The sequence below is a fragment of the Rattus rattus genome, chromosome 2, assembly GCF_011064425.1.
Source record: "Rattus rattus isolate New Zealand chromosome 2, Rrattus_CSIRO_v1, whole genome shotgun sequence".
NCBI classification, from domain to species: Eukaryota; Metazoa; Chordata; class Mammalia; order Rodentia; family Muridae; genus Rattus; species Rattus rattus.
In genome coordinates, this window is record NC_046155.1 from 3,081,652 (window position 1) to 3,105,157 (window position 23,506).

General features: G+C 44.6%; 1 protein-coding gene across 1 annotated transcript in view; it reads right to left on the reverse strand.

Annotated features, from left to right (window-relative positions):
* Positions 1-23,506, reverse strand: part of Pc (pyruvate carboxylase) — a 98,420-nt gene that overhangs the window by 37,507 nt on the left and 37,407 nt on the right. The window lies entirely within an intron of this gene.

The window sequence follows — 23,506 nt, forward strand, 5'->3', positions numbered from 1 at the left end:
GAATCCCCAACACCCACATAAAAAGCCAGGCACGGTAGCATGTGTCCATAACCCCAGCACTTGGAGGGCTTACTGACCAGCTGGCCTAGCTGAAATGGCAAATTCCAGGTTCAATGGATGACCCTATCTCAAAACACAAGGAGAAGAGCAATAGAAGAGGACATCCTGACATCAACCTCCAACCTCCACAACCTTCCATTATAGGCAAGCACACGGATATGCACACATGTGCACACATGCATGTGCACACACACACACACACACACACACACACACACTCACATACACACATACATACTATGTTCTGTCATCATTATTATGTCTGTTATATGCTGGATCAAACCACTGAAGGGCACCACCATCTCTTATCTTCTTTTTCTTGTTAATTTGTTCATTCCAGTGACTGTATACTGCTGTATATAGCAGAGTTGAGTCATGACTAAACGAGGAACCACTCACTATTCATTGACTGAATATTTTTGTCTGCCCTCCCACACTCACAAGTGATGACTCTATATACTTCAACATGATGGTGTTAGCAAGTGTGACCTTTGGGAACTGAACAGGTCATGGAGGGACACAATTCCTGAATGTAATAAGAACAATGATCTAAGAATCAAACAGAGGCCTTATTAGATACCTTGATCTTAGATTTCCAGTCTTTAGAAAGTGAGAACAAATGTCTATTGCTTACAAACCATGCTGTCTATGGTATTAATAGCATTAAAATATCACGTACAGACTGAGGCCCTGCTGACAGATCCTTGCTTCTTCTTTTTAAAGTTAAAAGAATCACAACACATAGCTTGATAAAACTGTAATTGTTAACACTAAGGTAACAGGCAAACTGAATTTAATACACTAACTGCTCCATTTTTGTGAATGATTAAAAAGTCTTAAGAAAATCAATTAAAATGTCCAAAAAAAAAAAAAAAAAAAAAAAAAAGGACAGCTGTGACAGTGTAAACACAACACAAGGGAAGGAAAGGCAGGAGACCAGGAGTTCAGGTAAATAACAAATTTGAAGCCAGCCTGGACTACAAGAGGCCCTGTTTCAAAACAAACCAACCAGAAATTAAAGATGAAAAGCAGGCAGGAGAGATGCTCAGTGGGTAAGAGCATTGGCCATTGAAGCTTCCAGAGGACTAGATTCGATTCCTAGCATCACATGGCATTAACTCTAGTTCCAGGGGTACTAATACCCTCACATGGACATGCACACAGGCAAAACACCAATGCAAGTAAAAGAAGAATAAAATTATTAAAGAAATAACTATATCTTTTAAAAGAGAAGAATAAGAATACTGGTTATTCTTCCAGAGGATTCAGGTTCAATTCCCAGCACCTACGTAGCAGCTCACAACCATCTCTAAGTCCAGTCCCAGGAGCTCATAATGCCTGTTGGGCCTCAGCAGGCAATGGGCATTCATGTGGCATGCAGACAAACATTCAGTCAAGACATCTATACATATAAAGTAAAATGAAATTTAAAAAGAAAAAAGAAAATATTAAAAGGAAAAGCCTTGACTCCTTCAAAGGCATTTAAGAATTCTCTTAGGAACAGATGTGCCATTGAACTGCTGCATCAGACAACGAGGCAACCTCTCGCTCCCTGAAGCACCGCTCTAACAATCTGTGCAGCCAGTGAAGGACGGTGGACTCCTTCATATCCCCTGGGGTCATTACTGTCTCCTACAAAGTCAGACTTCTGACCTCTGTCAATTCTGTATAAAGTCAAATTTTGTTTACATTCATTTTACTTGTGTATGTGTTCAACACTAACCCAGAGTCTTGTATTTGCTGGGAAGGACACCATTTCTGAGCTAAAACCCAAGCTCCTACTTTGATTTCACTGTCAGGTCTCTACTAGAGAAGCTGGAGATGAGCTCAAGGTCACGATGTCTTCTGAGTTTTTCTCTTTGGAGAACTGCATGTTCATTTCACTTGCCCATTTTTTCCACTGACCTAGGTGTCCTTTTCTTGCTAGCTGTAATAAATGTTTATATTATTCCAGACCAAAATCCATTCTCCATTACCTATGTGGCAGACTCCCTCCTGCACCGAGAGTGTCTAGAAGATGTTAGGAGAAAGGAAGAGCTGAAGTGAGAAAGAAAATCAGAGATGGGGCAAGCTCCAGGCTTGGGTAAGGGCTGGTCTTGAGCCAAGCAAGAACGCCTCCTTGAAAGAACAAGTGGGTTTTCTGGGACAATCCAATTATAAAATTTCCTACTATCTGGCAAGGGACATTACCCAATAACTGAGACAGTTTTTAAAAACTCTGGCACCAAGCTAAGGCACAGATGTCACCGTCCAGAAGACACAGCCAAAAGGAGTGGACCAGCAGCCCAGGGCAGCCCATGAGCAGACGGCATGCCTCCTACTGACATGTAAGCTGCCCGCCTGCCACAGCTACTCCAGGAACAGGGATAATGGGGTCAAGTTGCATCAAGATTAAACTGGAAGACAACATCTGGCCCACGTGGTCAGCAGAAGACTGAGATTAGAGACGCAGCAGCACTTGCCTCTAAGAGAGTTTAAGAAACTTACTTTCCAAACAAGTGGGTTGAGGTCAAGTGACTCCTGTGGAAAAGTGAAGGCTGGTAGCAGACAAGATCTCTGCTGTGGTCACCTTCTTGTTTTGGCAAGGAACACGCAACACCTTCCTGGCTATAATCTGACATGTTTCTGTAGAGTGCCGTGGTCATTGGCATTGTTGTTGCTGTTATTTTGAGACAGGGTCACAGCCCCGGCTGGTCTAGAGCTTGCTATGTAGACTAGACTAACTTGAACTTGCAGTGTTCCTCCTGCCTCTGCCTCCCAAGTGTTGGGATGACAGGGGTGAGCTGCCACTGTCTACAAACATGCCTGGCCCTAATAGTCTTTCTTTAAAGACAAAAAGCAAGAGTTGGAGTTGAGACACTGAGTCTGTTCTAGTTTAAAAAATGTACCAAGAATCAGAGGTTTGAAGCCCAGTACCACTGAGCCACAGAAACCTGACAGCATGACTATGGCTCCCACGCCATAGTCTCACCAGTCTTCCCCCTGGCCTCACCAGTCTTCCAGGCAAGTGGTACATGGCTATTATCCTAGCACTTGGAAGGGGCTAGGCAGGAGGATCAGAAATTCAAGGCTAATTCTAGCTACTTAGCAAGTTTGAAGCCAACCTATGTTCTATGATATCCTATTTCAAAACAAACAAACAAACAAACAAACAAAGTCTGCTGGGCTGATATCAGAATCAGTAAAGTAAAATGCAAAATGCTTGGTTGAAATCTGACTTTGATGGCCTGATGTAGCCCAGTGGTTGATTACTTGTCTACCAGAAAGACCCTGGTTCAGTCATTTCCAACATTGCCAAAACAAAAGTCCTAAATTTCAGACAAACACCAAAAACATTTAAATATAAGTATATCCTATATAATATTTAGTATATGTTTATACTGCATAAATATTTGTTGTTTAATCACAATTCAAGTTTACCAGGGTATCCTACAGTTTATTGGCAACTCTAACAAACCATTAGAGTTGAGATCCTACAGGGGCGTTGCAAGAAACTAGTAGAGAGAATCCCCAAGGCAAACCAGTGCCTACACCTTAGGAGTCAAGCCGCCTGGGTTTGAATCAGTTCCACAGACTCTGAAGAAGCTGCTTCACCTCTGACCCTCAATTCTTTTCACCTATAAAGTTAATGAGTTAATAGTAATTACCTCTGAGGGTTAGTACCGAGAGATCAAATGAGTTGAGGTATGTAAAGTGCCTTGGCCACTGCCTGTCACATAGTCAGCCTTCACTCAAATGGGGGCTGTTTGTACTTGGAGTAGTACTGAGTATTAAGGGTAGATCTGTGGGTGCTGCCAAGGTGGCATGACCCTAAGGGGAAGGGAGAGAGCTGATTGTATCACCACTTCCACCCCATAGGTGTATCAGAGAGGCTGGGGCTGCAGCAGGATAAAATCTTGTTTGTTGAGATGGTGCTCAGAACAAGTTAGACCATCTTAAAGACAAGGCCCTGCTGCTACCACAAGCTGCGAACAGGGAGCCATTGAAATGGTCTTGCTCTTCTCACTGGCCCCTGACTGCATACTGCTTTCTGGCTCTATTTGCAATGGCATTGTGTTGGTTGATGGAAAGTGGCCATAGCTGGTATATTTATTCCTTAGGAATTAGAAAACCTTCTCATCAGGGCCCTTACCTCACCTCCCTTATCTACCACTAACAGAACACCTCCACAGGGGGCCATTGAACACAGCCCCTTTCTTTACTTTCCTTTTACCTACAGAACTCAAAGAAAGAAATTCCTTTCTCTATTTAAGGGCTTAAAACCCAAAGGGTTTAATTCCATCAAAGTGGGAGAAAGAGCTAAGAAAGATGGGAAACAAGGCCCTCTGCTGATGAGTAGATGTACACAGTACCCAAGAAGTCACTGAGAGCATCACAAAATGAAAATCTTTGATGATTACTTTTAACAACTCAAAAATGATCCCTTTATCATCTCAGGGACTGATTTCCTTGCTCCCTCCCGATCAACATAGGATTTTTAGAAGTTGAATATGGGGGTTTAAAACTATAGTATTTTGATGTCTGTGCCAAACATGTATCTATTCTATAGCTGAACTTGGCCTTTCCTTTCTCTTCCCCATCGTGTTCCCACATGCACACAAAGTCCCCTCTGGTCTTTCTCAACACAGTCTCCCCAAGGACCAATGACAGCATCATCATCAGCTCTTTTCTCCCTCGCCCATCATCTACTCCAGAGATCCTATTAGCTTCACCTGTTGAGTCCCTTACATCATCTCACCTTCCACTTCTGAGAACCCATTCTGCATTATCCTCTTCTGATGACCTGAACTACTGTAATATCCTTGTAACTGTCACCAAAGGAGCCACTAATGAGAAGTTGTCCATCTGGGCTCATGATGACCAGCCTGCTTTCCAGCCTGTCTCCACCATCTTTCCACTTCCTGGATCCTGTACTTCCAGCTCACCTGCCTCTTTGCTCTATGTTTTAACCATCATCTCCTTTCCCTCTAGATGGCCCCCATCTGGAATGCCCTCCCTTCCCTTGTTGTATGACTGCTATTATGGGTCTGAGTTATATGTCCCAATGTTCATCCCTCCAGATGAACTTAACACCATAACTTCAGAAAATAAGGTTTTTTGTTTGGTTGGTTGGTTTTTAAAGACAAAGATTTACTATGTAGTTCATGACAGTCTCATTTTGAGATCCTCCTCCCCATCCCAACCCTCATGAGTGCTGAGCTTATAGGCACTGTAATTAGCAGATTTTGTTAAAGTTATAGACCACCCAAGGACAGAGATAACAGGAGAGGTGATGACAGTTACAAGACCAAGAAAGCCAGAATGCAGGTCAGGTTAATGGATCTCACAGCCTCAAAGGCTCAGACTCCGTGTCGGCCACGAAAGAAGCAGATGTTTTAAAACAATGGGTGGAGTGAAAGCTGAAGAGTTAGCGACTCCGCTCTCCTAATCACCCCAGGGAGAACAGAACTCACCCTCCGGAGAGGTAAAGCAGGAACCTCTGAACTGAGGTAGGGCACAAGACATAGTGGAAGTCTGAAGAACTTGCAAAACTGGGGCTAGGAATTGGAGACAGATGACTCTGTATTTTGCCCCCTCCTGCACACCATCCCTACAGTACATAGAGTAAGAGAGGGGAGACATTTCTGGATGTAAGCCCACCTCAGTCACCTAACCTAGTATAGGACAAAACTGAGGCTCAGGCCCTTTGGACTCAGGCAGCTTTTGAATCTCCCACTCCTAAAACATCTAGGCAAGCCAAGATCACTGGACTGATTTATTCAAAGAAGGCATAAAGAAAGTTGCAGAAAAGGAAAAGCAATTTAGAGGCAGTAGACTATGCAAGGAGAAGAAAAAAATGTATCATTAAAATCCTCAGGGAAATAAGACCATATCCTCAAAACAATAGGATATTATACATGTGTTCTTAAAGAACTACTCAGGGAAAAAGGCACTAGGAAATTAAAAGTATATTGGAAAAAAACAAAAACATCAATAGAAGGATTGGGATGCTAAGGTGAAAGGAACTCTAGAAACTGAAACAAAAAGGCAAGGAAACAGCACATAAGCCAAGGATAGGGAAATGAGAGGTCAGTTCAAGAGATCAAAACGCTAAATTATGGTTGGGGATTTAGCTCAGGGGCAGAGTGCTTGCTTAGCAAACGCAAGGTCCTGGGTTCGGTCCCCAGCTCCGAAAAAAAAAAAAAAAAAAAAAAAAGAACAGTTGAGTAAAAAGCTAAATCATATGAATTTCAGAGAGTGGTAAAAATAAAGGGGAAAATTAGTAATAATTCAAGGAATTCCCAGGGTAGACAGGGAAGGGCTGGTTGGGAGCGTCATAAACACACCAATACCAAGGTGTGCTGACCAGGGCAGAGCAGTCACAAATGAGAAAGGTGGATTTCTCAAAAGTACAAAGCATAACTTCAAACTTGTCAAATAAAAATGAGTCCCAACCTGAATTGTTTCTATCCACCTAGCTACAGATCACATGTGAAAGTAAAACAACAAAGCCAGATGTGGCAGTAAACACCTGCCTACCCCAGCACGAAGGAGGCTCTGGAGAAAGAAGGGAGAGACTAGGGCATGGGTGTAGTGGTGCAGGCCTTCAATCCCAGAACTTGGGAGGCAGGGGCAGGTGGACCTCTGTGAGTTTGAGGCTAGCCTGGTCTACAGAGTGAGTTCCAAGCCAGCCTGGACTACACAGAGAAATACTGTCTCAACAAAACAAAACAAAAACTAGGGCTAGTGTCGTGGTTTGAATAGGAATGACCCCTGAGGACTCATGTGTTTGATGCTTGGCCATAGTGAGTGGCACTGTTAGGAGGTGTAACCTTGTTGGAGTTGGAGGAAGTGTGTCACTGTGGTGGTCGGTTTTGAAGTCTCCTATGGTCAAGCTCAGCCCAGTGTAGAATCCACTTTCCTTCTATGGCCTTAGAATCAAGATGTAGAGCTCTTGGCTCCTCCAACACCATGACTGCCTGCATGCTGCCATGCTTCCTGCCATGATGATAATGGACACTAAACCTCTGAAACTGTAAGCCAGCTCCAATTAAATGTTTTTCTTTGTAAGAGTTGCCATGATCATGGTGTCTCTTCACAGAATGAAACCCTAACCTCAGATAGCTAGCCACTTCCCCCAGAAGCTACCATGGTGGGCTACGCCAACAAGGGAGCAGTAAGAGAAATAAGCATTTGTGAGCATGCACACATGAGTGAAGTTCCCTGAAGGTGCTTTGTCTCTGATCACTGTCACACAGAGACTGGATTGTAGGTGGGGGATAGGAACAGATTTCAGATCTTCTGCAAAAGCAATACACACACTGGACTGCTGAGCCATCTCTCCAGTGCTCATGGTTTGGTTTGGTTTGGTTTGGTTTGAGACAGGGTTCCTCTGTGTAACCCTGGCTGTCCTGGAACTCACAGCCTGCTTCTGCCTCACAGGTGCCGGGACTAAAAGCATACCCCACCACTACCTACGATTCTTTTTTTTTTTTTTTTTTTAGATTTATTTATTTATTATATATAAGTACACTGTAGCTGTTCAGACACACCAGAAGAGGGCATCAGATCTCATTACAGATGGTTGTGAGCAACCATGTGGTTGCTGGGATTTGAACTCAGGACCTTTGAAAGAGCAGTCAGTGCTCTTAACCACTGAGCCATCTCTCCAGCCCATCCACCTATGATTCTTAAGGGTTTGTTTGTTTTGTTTTGTTTTTTAAGATTTATTTATTAATTATGTATACAGCATTCTGCCTGCATGTATGCCTGCATGGCCAGAAGAGGGCGCCAGACCTCATTATAGATGCCTATGAGCCACCATGTGGTTGCTGGGAATTGAACTCAGGATCTCTAGAAGCAGCCCATGTTCATAACCTCTGAGTCATCTCTCTAGCCTCCACAATTCTTAAGTTTTTAATCAGTGCATTCTAAGTAATATGAGATTTCTCTTGGTTCTGAGCAGCTTGGGATAGACTTAAATTTTCCCTTATTCAGCAAATCTATGCTGCATATGTTATCCACCTGCTAGTAACTTGGAGTCTAAATTACCAAAAACTGTTCCAGTAACAGCACTTTTGTTCAGGTAACCCTCATTTACTTACCAACTGTCCCAAGTGGGAGAGCAGCAGGAGGCAATAATATGCTTCCTTTAAGTGACAGTTCTTGACTTTATAAGAAAAGAAAAAAAATCATAGGCTAAGATTGCTAAGATCTTGGGCAAGAAAGATTCTGTGTGTTGTCAAGTGATGGTGGTACACGTCTTTAATCCCAGCACTCAGGAGTCAGAGGCAGGTGGATCTCTATGAGTCTGAGGCAGCCTGGTCTACAGATCGAGTTCCAGGATAGCCAGGGCTACACAAAGAAACTGTGTCTTGAAAAACAAACAAACAAAAAGATTGTATTTGTGAAACAATAAAGAAGAAAAAAAGAAATTAAATCAAAACAGTATTTTTGTTGCTATACCTCAAACTGCAAAAATATCAGGGCCACCAATACTAAGGTAAGTAAGTATTCATGCCATCACTAGGTCATCAGTACTAGGGTAAGTTCCCTGTTCATGCCATCACTAGGTCATCAGTACTAGGGTAAGTTCCCTGTTCATGCCATCACTAGGTCATCAGTATGCCATCACTAGGTCATCAGTACTAGGGTAAGTTCCTTGTTCGTGCCATCACTAGATCTGTGTCATCCTAGAGCCGCACTAGGAGGGCAAGGACAAGAGCTTTTAAAAATGGGAGCATGTGTGTGTGTGTGTGAGCACTTCCAGCACTTTGGAGGCAGAAGCAAGAGGGCTGGAGTTCTAGGCCACCTTGGGCTATATAGTGAGCCTCTGTCTCAAAACAACCACCACGACCAAAAGAGCAAAACCAAAATATTTTGAGGAAGACCACACTCGGGTAAGTTTTGCTATAACAATATTGTTCATTTATGCCATGCCTGACTTACTCAAACGCAGTGTATAGGTAAGAGTTTGAAACTATGAAGATGGAGGCGTCCTGAACCCTAGCTAAAGGATAAAGGGTCTGCTGTCCACCCCCACACACATCTGCCTCGTCTTTGTCATGTAAATGTGGCATACACAACTCGATCAAGGAGCACTGCAAAAGAATCCATTTCTATGCCAGGCACCTTTTGGCTAATTTTCCCCATAATCCCACGGGGATATAATCAACCCAAATTTTACTGATAAGAAAAATGAGGCCCCTGGAGACCCACAGGAAGCAGCAAACTCCAGAATTATTACTTCCATTCAATTTCAGAAGCCCTGTTTTCCCACCCAAGGAACCTGGCCTGGTGCCTGCTCATAGTGTGGGTTCCAAACATACTTAATTGAACCAAAATAATTGAATTGGAATGCAAATGTTCTCCTGGAGCCGGGGTCTTCCCATGCTATAAGATCTAGAAAAAGAGGCCCATGAGCCAGGGCAGTGCTATAGCTAACAAGGAAATGAACTAAGAATCGGTTCGTTCCCCTGCTGTATCCAGCAGCCTACAATAGTAGCAAGTGCCCGTAATAGCTGAATTGTCTATCTCTCCAGCTGGGCATAAAATGACCCAGCTTTTTATGTGCGTTCTGAACCTCAAACTCTGATTCTCATTCTTAGAAAATAAGCACTTTGCTAATTGAGGCAGGGTTTCACTATGTAACTGGGGCTGTCCTAGAACTCACTACACAGATGAGGCTAGCCTCAGACTCAGAGATCCACCTTCCCCTGGCTCTCAAATACTGGAAGTAAAGGCATGTGCCACCAAAAACACTTAGTCCTTTATATTCTAAATATTGCAGATTCTTAGTAAACTTTAAGATTTTTCCATGTTGACTTCAGAATTTTTAAAACTGTATTATAAAACTCTGAATATATTAAAAGCACAATCAATACATATAATATATTATATATAATAATATATCCAATAATGAGAATGCTGACTCATACTGTAATTTGCTTATTTTGTTCTGTTTTGTTTTGTTGAGACAGGGTATTGATGTGTAGTTCTAGCTGTCCAGGAGTTTGCTATATAGACCAGGCTGGCCTCAAACTCACAGAGATCCTCCTACCTCTGCCTCCGAGTGCTGGGACTACTGGTGTGTACCACCAGACCCAGTGGTCATTCTTTAATCTTTTTAAAGCTTCCAACCTGGGGGTTGGGGATTTAGCTCAGTGGTAGAGCGCTTGCCTAGCAAGTGCAAGGCCCTGGGTTCGGTCCCCAGCTCCAAAAAAAAGAAAAAAAGAAAAAAAGAAGAAAAAAAAAGCTTCCAACCTGTTTTCCCTAGTGACTGTACTAGTTTACATTCTCACCAACAGTGCAGGACCCCTTTTCCCCACATCCTTTACCAGCACTGACTGGTTTTGTTTTTGTTGTTGCTGCTTTTGTTTTTCAAGAGAGTCTCAGGTAGTCCAGGCTGGCCTGGAACTCTGTGTGCCCAAGGCTAGCCTTGAACTGATCCTCCTGCTTCTACCTCCCGACTGCCAGCACTACAGCAATGTAGTGGCTACATGACCAGCTTCATTTGTCCCTTGGATAAGTACTCACTCTAACTGGAGGGAGGAGGTGTCTCCTGGTTTTGATTGCATTTCCTTGGTGAATACTGGTGATGAGCATTTTCTCATAAGCCTGCTGTTTGTGATTTTTGTCCCATCTTTTCTATCCATGTCTGTCTATCACCCTTACCCCCAAGCTCAGGACCAAATCCCAGGCCTAAATGTTCTACCACTGAGCTAAATTAGATCTCAAACCATGTGCAGGCTGTCTTGTTTCTTTATTGACTATAAATGATAATTCATACCCAAAGGATGATGATAAGATGCTGTGAGATCAAAGCCATCTTATTGAGCATTTTGCCAATTTCACATTTGTTAGATAGAGAGTAAGACAGAGAAGCATGGCCTCTGCTTAAAATCTGCTCCCAGAAATTTAAAATCTCAAATGGCCAGGGATTTGAAACAACTTGTAAGTAAGAAAGTACCCCACACATGAGAACGTAGCAAAGGTCCCACACATGGAAGGATCGAGAGCTGGTAGAAGTTGTGATGCCACTGAGGAAACTGAAAGAAAGGGTCACAGAGGCAGAGCCACTGCAGAAAACCCTGGCTCACGGGGCTCTGACACGTGCTCGGCGAGTGCACCAGAGTGAGAAAACAACCCCGACACCTCCTGTTGCAGAGGCTCTGCTTCAGGTCAGGGTCCAGCAGATCCTAACTCCCTACCCCCCAGTGTTTATAAACCAGGTTGCCTGGGGAAAGCTCACTTGCCTGACACCTAAAAATAAGAGTAATTCAGCCTCAGATATTCATTTGGGAAGATTAATATGAGAGTCCAAGTAAACTGCCCTTGGCAGGGAGCACGCTACCAACTAATAATCACCCACATCAAGCAAAGCTTGGTTTCCAGGCTGGGACCAGACTTAGAAAGATCATCAGCTCAGTACAGAGAGGTGCCACAATGATTGGAGGTCATCACACAGAGGTGACAGGCAAAACCATGACAGAGAGCTGAATCTTAGCAAGCTGGAAAGGAGCCCTGTGTCCCCAAGCCCCCCAACCATTCTTTCTCTATTAAAGCAGTGCTCAGGTCTACAGAGCTTAACCCAACACACCCCAGCTGTTTTCATCTCAAAACACACTTTCCAAGAACAGCAAACAAAGGCCAGGGATGGGACGGAGGAGTGCCAGGTGGAGAAACCATGGCATGAACAGAACAGGTAGAAGGGCTGGGCAGGGGCAAGAGAATAGTACTGGAATGTCACCTGGCAAGAGCTCAAAAATATCCCAGGCAGGTAGCCTGGGCAATGGGAACACTTGAGCCACAGAAAGGGCAGTTTGAGGTAGATGGCAAGTGGTAAGAGGCTCCAGTGGCACCAGCAGGAGTACAGGTTAAGGTGAGGACTCACACAAAAGTGGAGGAAGAAGCGCCCATTTGTTCAATCTTGGCAGAGCCTTTCACAAAACCTAAACACTGTTAGGACTGCAGATAAACTGAATAGAGAGAGGATGCTTGTGAAGCTGACTCCATTCTCATCAGGATCATTCTGGATGTAGCTCAGTGACAAAGTAATTAACCAACATGCACAAGGTCACTGGTTCAATTCCCAGTATCCAGGGGGGAAAAAAAACCAAACAGATCATTCCAGATTAACTCAGATTAATACAGACTGTGTTTTTGCCTCAGACCCCTTCCTAATGACAGGTCTCCTGAACAGAACAAAAAGCCACAGGAGTAAGCCTCCTGTTAAACATACAGTCCCTAGAAGGTGTTGATGTGTGGTTTGGTTTAGGGCTTGGCAGAGGAGAACAACTGAAGCATGCTGGCCTCCATCCTACCCTCACCTGCCTCTTGAACACACACACACACACACACACACACACACACACACACACACACACACACACACACACACCACAGCCTCCCATCTCCTTGAGTTGCTACCCCATCACTTGGCAGGCATCTGGGCTGTTTGCAGTTTAGATAAAGAGCCAGGAGACATGGAGTCTTGTCGGCTCTCCTCCTCCTGAACTGAGGAAAAAGTTTCCTCCCAAGCAAATGTGAGAGCTCTCTGACCCAAATGGAACAGTGAGTGCTACTCACAGGCCGGTGGCAGCACTTTTCCTCACTGCTACCCAGAAGACCTTGAGCCTTATAAAGTTGACCTTTGCCCGCCAGTGTCCACATGCCCACAGGAAGCTGGGCCTTCAGCACCATTAGCCACAGGCATCACTTCACAGGGTGGCCCTGACTTGGAGCCAGACAAAGAACAGACTTTTCCCTGACCTCTGGTAGCTGTGCCAGTTCCACAAGAGACCCTTGTTCCTCCAACAAGCCATTAGTACACAAAGGCAGGCTGGCCTAGAGCTTTGGGTCTACAGCCCATATCCTTCTATCCAAACTCTGAGACAGGATCTATCTTCATTAGCAAGCAGGGTTTGCCATCTCCAACTACAGATGTTCCCACAGGCCCTTGAGCATTGATCTAGTCCATCCTCTACTCAATCCCCATCCTTAGGACCTATACCAAGAATGTCTCCTCCCCTTTTCTTGCTAGAAAGCTATCTGTTCTAGAGAGCCCCACAATGTGCGCACGCGCGTGTGCACACATGCACATGCACGCGCACACACACACACACACACACACACACACACACACACACACACACACACAGGCCTCAAACCGAAAACCAAACCAGGTTTCTCCAAGAGCCTGGAGAGGTAGTAGGAAGCCTTAGGCTTGGTAGGTTCCCATGGAAGGAGTATACAGCAATGACACTTGAACTTTCAAAGGTGGAGGACTGGGAAAATCGGCCAGGAAAGAGATGAGACAGCTGGCCTAGGAGAAGCAGCAGAGGAGGCTTCATGTCACCTCAGGTTGTCCACCAGGGAGCAGATGATATGATGGTCCTTTCTCCTGCTGGGGTCAAGAGACAGATCCCTCACCAAGTCACATTACCTAAGGTGTGTGTGCTTGTACTAGACGTCAGTAGCAAGTAGACTTTTAAATACTATATACTACAAAGATTGATTTTGTGGTATTGGCCCTAAGACCACTGGGCAAGGACAGGAAGGGCCCAACCTGCTAGGCACATAGCCATCATAAAAAACAAAGCACCCATCTGAGCTTTGATAAGGTTACTTGGGACAGAACAGCCCACTGCTCTCTTCTGTGTGACATCCTAAATTAAAGAGTAATTGCTCAAAAAGGGCTCAGCCTGGTTCTGGCCACATCCAGAGAAGCTGCTAATAAAGTACAGACTTCTCTGAGCTGGGCCAGGGCCCTAGGTAGGCACAGTCTGGATGCACCTCTTCTGAAGAACCAGTGGATCCCATGGCAGTGTCAAGCTTCTATCTCTTCTCCATCTTGTGTTAGTGCTGATAAATCAACTTCCACTTCCCTTCTGACCACCAAGGAAGAGTACTTCCACAAAGCCAAGTAAACATTGATTCTGGAAGGTGAACCTTAGTCACTCGAACCACAGCTAAGCCCAGGAATAATGAGTTGAGAAGCCCTGTTCCTAATGCTGCTGTGGCCTATGACAATTTCTGCTAGGGATGAGTCACTGGGTGGATATGGGACTGGAAAGTCTGGTCCTCTGAGGACTTAGCACCACCTAGGAACAAAGCCAAGAACCACAAATGGCTGAGGAGACATGTCTACAACAGGTCTTGACCATTCTCTTGAGAATTCCTTTAGATGTGTTACATCAACATTCTCATACCATGGGTAAAATATAGGATGGGACATTTACCTCCATTGTACTGAGGGGAGAGTTGAGGACCTCATGAGCATACCTGCCACCCAAATCTAAAGTACTTGATTTGTTTGATATAGCTGGGGAAAGGCACCAGCTCTGCGGTGAGTCTGCCTGGGTCAGGAATAGGCTTGCTCAGGCAGGAAGGCATTTTCTCTTTCCCAGAGTGCTCTGGGGGACACTGACAATGCTCAGGCTCAGCCTGGGTGACACTCTAGACTTGGTGGCAGATGGGCCAAGCTATACACACCAGGTCGGGAGGGAAGACAGGGGCCTGGCACATGCTCATTCTGTTGTTTTCAATTTTGATATAGAAGATCTAGCATCCCCTCCACCCTCCAAAATAATATGGGGTTGGAAGGATGGCTCAGCAGTTAAGAGCACTTAGTGCTCTTCTAGAGAACCTAGGTCCCATTCCCAGCACCTGTATCGGATGGCTTACAGCACAATTCCAGGGGATCCAATGGCCTCTTTTGGAAACTCATGCAGTCACACATACATACAAATAAATAATAAATCCTTTTTCAACTGTAAAATACCCCAAAACACCAACAGTACAGTAATTGTCTGATGACAAGACAGGACTGACTGTAAGACTGTTCCAGATATCAAAACCTATTTGCAAAAACTGATGTGCTTCATGCATGGGCTTCCCTGTCCACCCTTCCATATACTTAAACTGTCTCGATGACTCACACCTGACACAAGGCAAATGCTATATAAATAATTGCCATACCGTATTATTTAGGAAATAATGGCAAACAAAAGTCTTTTTGTGCTCAGTACATACACAGCCAGCAACCAACACAAGTCTAACAACATACTACATGACAGTAACAATATTAACATATTTCCCAATATTTTTGATCCCTCAGTGCAGAAGCCAAGGATACAGAAGACAGATGTTTTTATTTGTTTCATCATCTGTAAAAAACAAAACAAAACAAAACAAAACAAAAAAACAGATTTCTTTGGCTCCATAAAAGGGAGGCCAGGTCATTCTCTGCTGCCATCAAGCCAGGTGGTGATCCTGAGCTAGGAATAAGACATTGGAAGCTCAGCTTCAGGAGTGGGAATGCTGACAAGACAGACTTTTGTACCTGTCCCAGTCCTTCCTGTCCTCACTCCCACCCAACTTATAAAAGCTGATCGATCACTCTACCAGAGCAGCTAGACCCCTCTAAAGGCAATACTCTTTGCCTACCAATCCCCAGTCCAACCACAAGGCATTGAATTTGTATGACGTCTGTGTAGAAGACACGGAAAATTTCTTTTTTTCTTTTATTCAGAAATTGTAAGGAAGACCCCACTACACAGCACTATGTGCTGTGGAGAAACAGAAAACAATGATCGCCACATTTAACAAATTCACCATGTGCTGACAGAGGAAAGCACCACAAGTGTCAAGTAAGTGTCCACTACCAAAGTCCACCACCACAGCGTCACTCAACCCCTCAGAGTTTATCACCACATGGCCATTTTGCCCAGCCTATCACAGGCCAATGCCACTGACAATGGGGGCCACTCAGTTGAGGCTTCCAGGCCTCTCTTGCCTCACTATCCCCAGAAGGATAAGCAGGCCTCTAGTTAAGCAGTGGTAGTTCTGGGCCAGGGAACAAAGGCTTCTGGATTGATCCAGCCCAGCCAGTGTTGATAGGGTTCCCCATCTCCATAAAGTCCTCAGTCCTGTCTCTTATACACAGTTTATATGGATTCACCGTCCCCTCTCCTAGCACCACAGCTCTGCTTCAGAACTGTATAACTTAGCCTGTGATAACTATTTCCTGGTTATCAACTTAACTACATCTAGAATTAACTGGCTGGGTTCACCAGTGAAGGATTTTTCTTTTTCTTTTTCTTTTTGGTTTTTCAAGACATGGTTTCTCTGTGTAGCCCTCCCTGGCTGTCCTGGAACTCACTCTGTAGACCAGAATGTCCTAGAACTCAGATTTCTGCCTGCCTTTGCTGCGAGAGTGTTGGGATTAAGGGTGTGTGCCACCAGGGCTTGGATTTTTTTTTCCCCCCTTGATAAAATCATTGAAATGGGAAGATCTTTAATCTTAATCGTTCAAAGTAGGAAGACTCACCTTTAATCTGAGCCATGCCTTCTATGGCTATATATATATATATAAAATGGAAGAAGGATGCTCTTGCTCTTTGCCTTCTTGCCATTACTCTCACTGACAAGTTCATTCCTACACTGGCATTCTACTCCCTTGGATTCTGGCAGATACTAAAGACCAACCGAGATGTCTAGCCTCATGGACTGAACAATTACAAGGTTTTTGAACTTTCCATTGGTACATAGCCATTGTTGCCAACCAAAGCCTGTAAGTCACTCTAATAAATTACACACACACACACACACACACACACACACACACACACACACACACACACACTCCAGAGCAGTGAGAAGTGGTGCTCAATCTGAAGGTCACAACCTCTTTGGCAAACCTCTATCCCCCAAAATATTTATATTATGAGTCATGATAATAGCAAAATTAAAGTTATGAAGTACCAACAAAATAATTTTATGGCTGGGGGGGTCACCAGAACATGAGAAACTGTATCAAAGGGTCACAGCATTAGGAAGGTTGAGAATCACTGCTCTAGACAGCCCTGACTTAATACAAGTTCAATGCTAAAGTTACTCTTCATCTTAGAAATTTATATTACCTGCTCAGACTTTGTTTCTTGATCTATAGAAGCAGAATGATCAATAACCTTGTGAAGTTGCTCTAAGAATTCATCAATGTAAGATATTTTCTGCAATATCTGGGAGACTCTGGCTCATTATAGATTGCCAATACAGTGACTCCCCAATATCCAATCTTTGTGGGACCAGCCATAATCCTCTATTCCATCATGTCTTGGGCTGTGATGTATAAGAGGCAGAAACTCAGATACAAGTTTAAGAACAGATCAACAGTCCTATGCAAGGTGATGGCTGGAGAAGCAATGGGCTGTGAAATAAGAATCCTATTCTTCAATCTGCTTCCACTAACCAGAGCTGTGTCTCAAGGAAAGTCACCCCACCATCCTGAGCATCAGTAGAAAAGAGGTGACTTTTTCACAGAAGCAGTAGGATCAAAAAATAAAATACAAGCTACTTGCTTTGAGGCAGCATTCTACAAGGCCTTTTGGAGACCCAGTCCCGTCCTCAGTGTGGCTGAGAAAGAAAGTCAAAGTGCAGAGCAGGTTAAACAGCACCAAGGAAACTCTAAACAGGGAGCAAGCGCTGAAAAGACAATGCAATGCTGGGAAACAGACTCAGCAAATGAAGGCTTACACACTGAACATTACAATATAATATTTAAAGAAATTCTGAACCAAAGGAAACATGCTCACGGTCACAGGTAACTATGGAGACACACCCCAAACTGATTTACAGACTCAGCATCATGCCAGTCTTTTTTGGGGGGAAGAAGGGGAAGCAGGGGCTGGAGACAGGGTTTCTCTTTATAGACTTGGCTGTCCTGGAACTCACTCTGTAGACCAGGCTGACCTTGCCTATCTCTGCCTCCTGAGTGCTGGGATTAAAAGCATATGCCGCTATGCCCAGCTGCCAAGCCAATCTTAAATATATACTCTGAATGATGTACAAATGGCCAATAAACACATGCAAGGATGCTCCACATTCCTAGCCACAGGGGAGATATAAATCAAACTGAGCAAGGGGCCAATTTACAATCATTAGAGAGTGATAAAGATCAAGATAATAAGTAGTGGTGAGGACCTGGAAAGACGTCTATACCACTGGTAGGAAATAAAATGGTGCAGCCATTTGGAGACAGTCTGGTAGCTCCTCAAACAATGAAGTAGTTGCCATGTGAGCCAGTAATTCTCTTAGATACACAGGATATCAGGAAATATATATTCACCTAAAAACTTGTACACAAGTAATCATAACAGCATTGTTCACAACAGGCAGAAGGTGGAAACCCTCCAAACATCCATCAGCTTACTTAAGGATTAACAAGATGCGGGACAGCCATACAATGAAATATTTAGGCACTTAAAAATAAAATATTGTCACAAAGTGGATGAACTCTGAGGACAACCTATATGAAAGCAGCCAGATACGGAAAGGCACAAGCACTACAACTCATTTAAATGATGTTTCCAAAGCAGTGAAGTCCAGGGACACAAAGTGCATATCAGTTGAAAGAGCAAGGAAGAGAGACGAACAGGGAGTGACTGCTAGTGGGCACAGGGTTTCCTTGTAGGGTGATAAGAGTATTTTAGAAAGATGATTATACAACCTTGTAAATATACTAAAAAAAAAAAAAACAAAAAAACTACTGAATTTTAAACTACAGAATTACACACAGTTAAAGGGGTGATTTTTGCCAGTCAGAACTATAATAACATCACCTTGGAAGACAGAGATGGGGGTGACAAGTTCCAGTCTCAGAACAAAGGGCCGGAGGAGAATTCTGTCAGTCACAATGGTATGTGCCTACAGTCCTTGGTGCTTGGGAGATTCAGACACTTGAGCTCCTGAGTTCAAGATCAGCCTGAACTACATAATGACGCCTTGTATCAAAAGTGGGGGTGGGGGGTGGGGGTGGGGATAAGGGGCTGGAGAGATGGCTCAGTGGTTAGGAGCACTGACTGCTCTTCCAGAGGTCCTGAGTTCAATACCCAGCAACCACAAGGTGGCTCACAACCATCTGTAATGGGATCTGATGCCCTCTTCTGGTGTGTCTGAAGACAGCTACAGTGTACTCATACATAAAATAAATAAATCTAAAAAAAAAAAAAAGCAGGGGTCAGGTTGGGGTGGGGGCTGTGCATGGTAGCTCATTCCTATAATCCCACAACTCAGAAGGTTGAGGCAGGAAAAGTGCCACAAATATGAGGACAGCATGGGTTTATAGTAAGTTCCAGGTTAGTTTGATATACAAAGTGAGACCCTGTCTCAAAAAAAAAAAAAAATAGATAGCTAAGACTAAAATGCACATTTCTGGGACAATCCTAATTCTAACCCAATCTCAGAAAACAACTCAGTAAAGTGATGCTTGCAGAGATAGGAAGACCCGAATCCAACTTTTGGCACCTATGCAAAAACTGCATGAAGCAGTGTGCATCTGTAACCAGCCCTAGAGAAGCAAAAGTAGAAGGATCCTGAGGCTTTCCTAGCAGCCAATCCAGCCACATTGGTAAAATCTAAGTTCAGAGATCTTGTCTCAAATGACAAGATGGAGAACTACCAAGAAAGACAACTGATATCAACTCTAGCTTGCATACCCACTACCATACATAACATACACAGCACACACAGATATGAACACATATAGCTGTTGTATTTTTAAAAATGTTAGGATTCTAGTTTAATTTTGTGGAATAGCACTTATGAAGAATGCATGAGGTCCTGGGTTACATATACTCCAGCACTATAAAAAATTTACCAAAATCCGTCTTTTTTAATTTACCAAAATTTTAACAAAGATGGGCACCTACTTAACTTGTGTGAAGTCCAGGGTTCAATCCTCAGTGCCCATCACATATGTGCTTATGGTTTAATCTACTGTGATGCTGATCATGAGGAAGACTTGCTCAGACATGTAGTTGCAAAAGGAAGAAAATATTTTAATAACCTCTGATGACTGAGGCTACTCCCCTTGACATTATATCTGAACTCAAAGGACAAGAAGTTCACTGGCAGAGAACCCCAAACCTCATGAACTTTTCCTACTTACTCTGTGACTTTAAAATCCACTGGCCTTTCTCAATTTGTAAATGGGTCTTTTGACCAACATGATTTTGTAATCTCCTGTGCTGGTCATCTGGAAAATACTGGCTCCTTGCATTACACTGTTCCTCTGGAGAGGAACACAGTACAGATTGAAATGAATTAATAAAATACCACCTGTATAATATCACCAAGGTCAATGTTGTTGGAAAAGCCTTTCGGTATTTTTAAAGTGCCCAACCCAGGACAAACTCTAATTTGTTCTTTCAAGCTCGAATTTCAGCAAGGTTATGTGAATTATTAGCTATTTCCTTTAAAGCAACAAATTCATCAATGTTCATTTTGGAGGGAGGGGGAGTTCCGAAAGCACTCAAATCTCTGTATCCACGGTCATGACCACAGTTTTACATCAGTGCATTCTGAAAACCCATCAAGTTCAACGTGCAACTCATACAACCAAGTAAGAGCTTTTCCACAACCCCCACAGCTGGTGAGGCGAATGCTTAGTTCCCGCCTCAGCACACAGAAAGATAAGAGCATGTGCCCAAGCCCAGCACATTAGCCTTGAGTAAATGAATCTGCTTCATTAAAGCCAGCGTTAAATGGAGTGGAGGGCAAGGGCGTGAGATGGTGGGGCAGCCTGTGTGCCGCTGATTCCTGAAAAGTGCCGCCAGTTTTGTCTCTAATTTTGCATCATTGGTGAAGAGAAAGTAATGTGTTCGTACTGATAGGAAAATCCTGCTCTGAAGACTCCCTTGCCTGGACTGAAGGACCTGCAAGTGCCACTGGGTAAGGACAGCACTCTTTCCTGCACTGGAGGGAGTGAATAAAGCAAACAGCCATGCCTGCTGTGTGACTTATGAAGAGTGATGAGCAGATGTGGCTCTCAGAGCCAGGTGGGAGCTGACCTGTGCCTACAGGATGGGTTGCTTCCAAATACAGAGCTGGCTGAACAGGCCCTTCCTGACTGCCAAACCTAACAACACCATCCCTACTCCCGCCTTGCACCATCTTTCCCTTCCTTTGACTTCCAACTAGAGGGCCAGTATAGACGTGTGTGGCTAGGGATAAAGGGCAGGAAGACAGAGTGGGAAGGGGACGCACAACCCACATCTCCTGCCTTTACCCTCCAGGGCTCACCACCCTTCCTGAAGATGCTTCTCTTACCTAGCCCCAAGTTCAGTATCTGCTCTCTCACCCCAAGCTCCAGGCACCTGATAGGGAAGGTGCCTTCCCTTGACTCTAAATTGGGTCCCTACCGAGCAATCACAAACATAAGACACCTGGCTCAAAGCCCTATACTCCCATAACAAACAGTAAGCAGCATGAAGTCTGCTGGGAAGGGATTTCTTTTGAGATGAGACTGTAACACCAGCGCCCACAGCCACAGTAAAGCCACTTGGCTGGATCTAGGGAGGAAAACAAAGGGCCATTCAGGGCCATTCAGGGCCCAGGAGCAAACAATAGGCCCTTATCCTCTCTTCTGGTCCAGGCCCAGAGCTGCTGAGCACAACTAGAAGGCACAATGGGTAGCCCCTGGGCAGGGCACCCCTAGATGTGTGTGGCCCCAGACAAACATTTTGTGTGATCTGTATACATGAAGAACTTGAATCATTCAGTACTACTATGCCAGTCCCATTCTGATAGCCCAGGGACACAGGTCCACATAGGAAATGTCACAACTGCCTCCCGGGACTGGGCTTAGACACAGACCAGAATAATTACAAGGAACAGCTAGCTATCCTTGTACAGGGAATACAACTAAGAGCATCCCAAAGGGTCAGTGTACCAAAGTGCACAAGGTGGGAACTGTGAGCATCTCAAGAAAGGAATTCCAAACTGTGCTTTGAGGAGTCGCTCTGGGGCAAATAGTGGGCAAATAGTGGTACTTCTAAAAATATAATCACAATCGTGGGTTTTAAAAATTATGAGGGCTGTCCTCAAAGATGGATGAGGAATTATAAGTCTAAGTGCTTCCTATTCCCCATCTCTGGGGTGATCAAGCCACCCAGGAAACAGGAAACCTCAGTGAGTCTCTAGGTCTTCACATGCACTCCTACTGGCTAACAGGATGATCACTGGCTAATAGTTGGATCACTAACTGGATGATGCTGGAGTCCCCCTCAGTGAGGCTCACAGGTGAGGTACCAGAAAAGGAGAACATAGAGATTTTACTGAGAGGCTAGGATCGGGCAGTATGAATTGAGAACAAACCCAGATGACTCCCAGACTGGTAACCTCTACTGAAGCACTGAATTCAACCCTAAACAGACTCTGTCCCCTAGGGACAATTCTGCCACCCATACCAGAGCTGGCACAAGGAAATACCCTGCAAGCCTCTAGGCTGGGCCAATGAGAAGAGGCTCACCAGATCTTCAGATAACACCGACCATGGGCCTATTAGGGCAGCAAGGGGGGCTGCTTGGGCTCCTCTTTCACTCTGCCTAAGGTTCAAGCATCCTGCCAAATTGCCAGTCTGAAGCTGCCAGCTGCAGGAGACAGATAGCTACAGGGGAGGGGAGGATCCCCTTGAGGCCCCCATGGACTTGGGCGTGCTCAGGAGCCACTGTGCTTTTCCTCCACCGCATGATCACAGTAACTGCATTGGCTCTGGCCTTCTGCTGGCTTCTTTGATGAAGGAAATGTCAGGGCCTTCTTTTCCCTACTGTGTTCCCAGCAGGTATCTGAGACTTACTCCTTCAGCTACAGAGCAGTACCCAAAGCCAGGTCCACAGCACAGCACTCCATGCCAGGCAGCTACACAGAAACTAAGGGTGTGGAGTGATTCAGCCCCACCCACAAAGGGCTATGCTGGTGGCCTTCCCTCAGGGGAACTCTGGGGAAATGGGCCAGGGATCTCAGGAGGCAGAATGCCAGGCTCAAAGGTTCCCACTACACATCCCAAAGTCTCGTGCTAAAGGAGGAGAGAGGGTAACCAGGCAGCAATCCCAGCTCTGACAAGCATGCACTGGTGGGTGATGCATGGTTCCAGCCCAAGGCCCCACTTTTGGGTCTGTCTCCTCTCTTCTTAGTCCAGGCGCCAGCAATTTCTCGAATCTTCCTGCACTTCAAGCTAAGTACTCTCCACCCTGTCTAATTCCCCTCCAAAGCTCTTCACAGCCCCTGTCCTGTCCTTCTCCCCCCTCATCCCCAATAAACAAGCCCACCAAATGCATTTCTTTAGCCACTGGGTCTGCTGGAACACACATGACTTGGCAAAAAGAACTGACCTTTGTGCAGGGCAGCCTCTTTCCTAGCTCTCCTTCCCATTCCAACTGGGTAAATAGTTATGGAAATAAACCCAAGGGGAGAATAAGATGGCACTACAGAAAGTGTACAATGGACTTGGCCCTTTGTGACTTCCAGTAAACCATACTGGAGAACTCATAGTCCCCTCAGGAATGTACGTGCAAACACCCTGCTTAGGAGAAGGAGCTCTGCAAATCAGCATAGGCTTTCAGAAAAAAGGCCTCCTTTTCCTACCTAAAATAAAGGAATTGATAAGCTAAGAAAAGAAGTGTGGGAT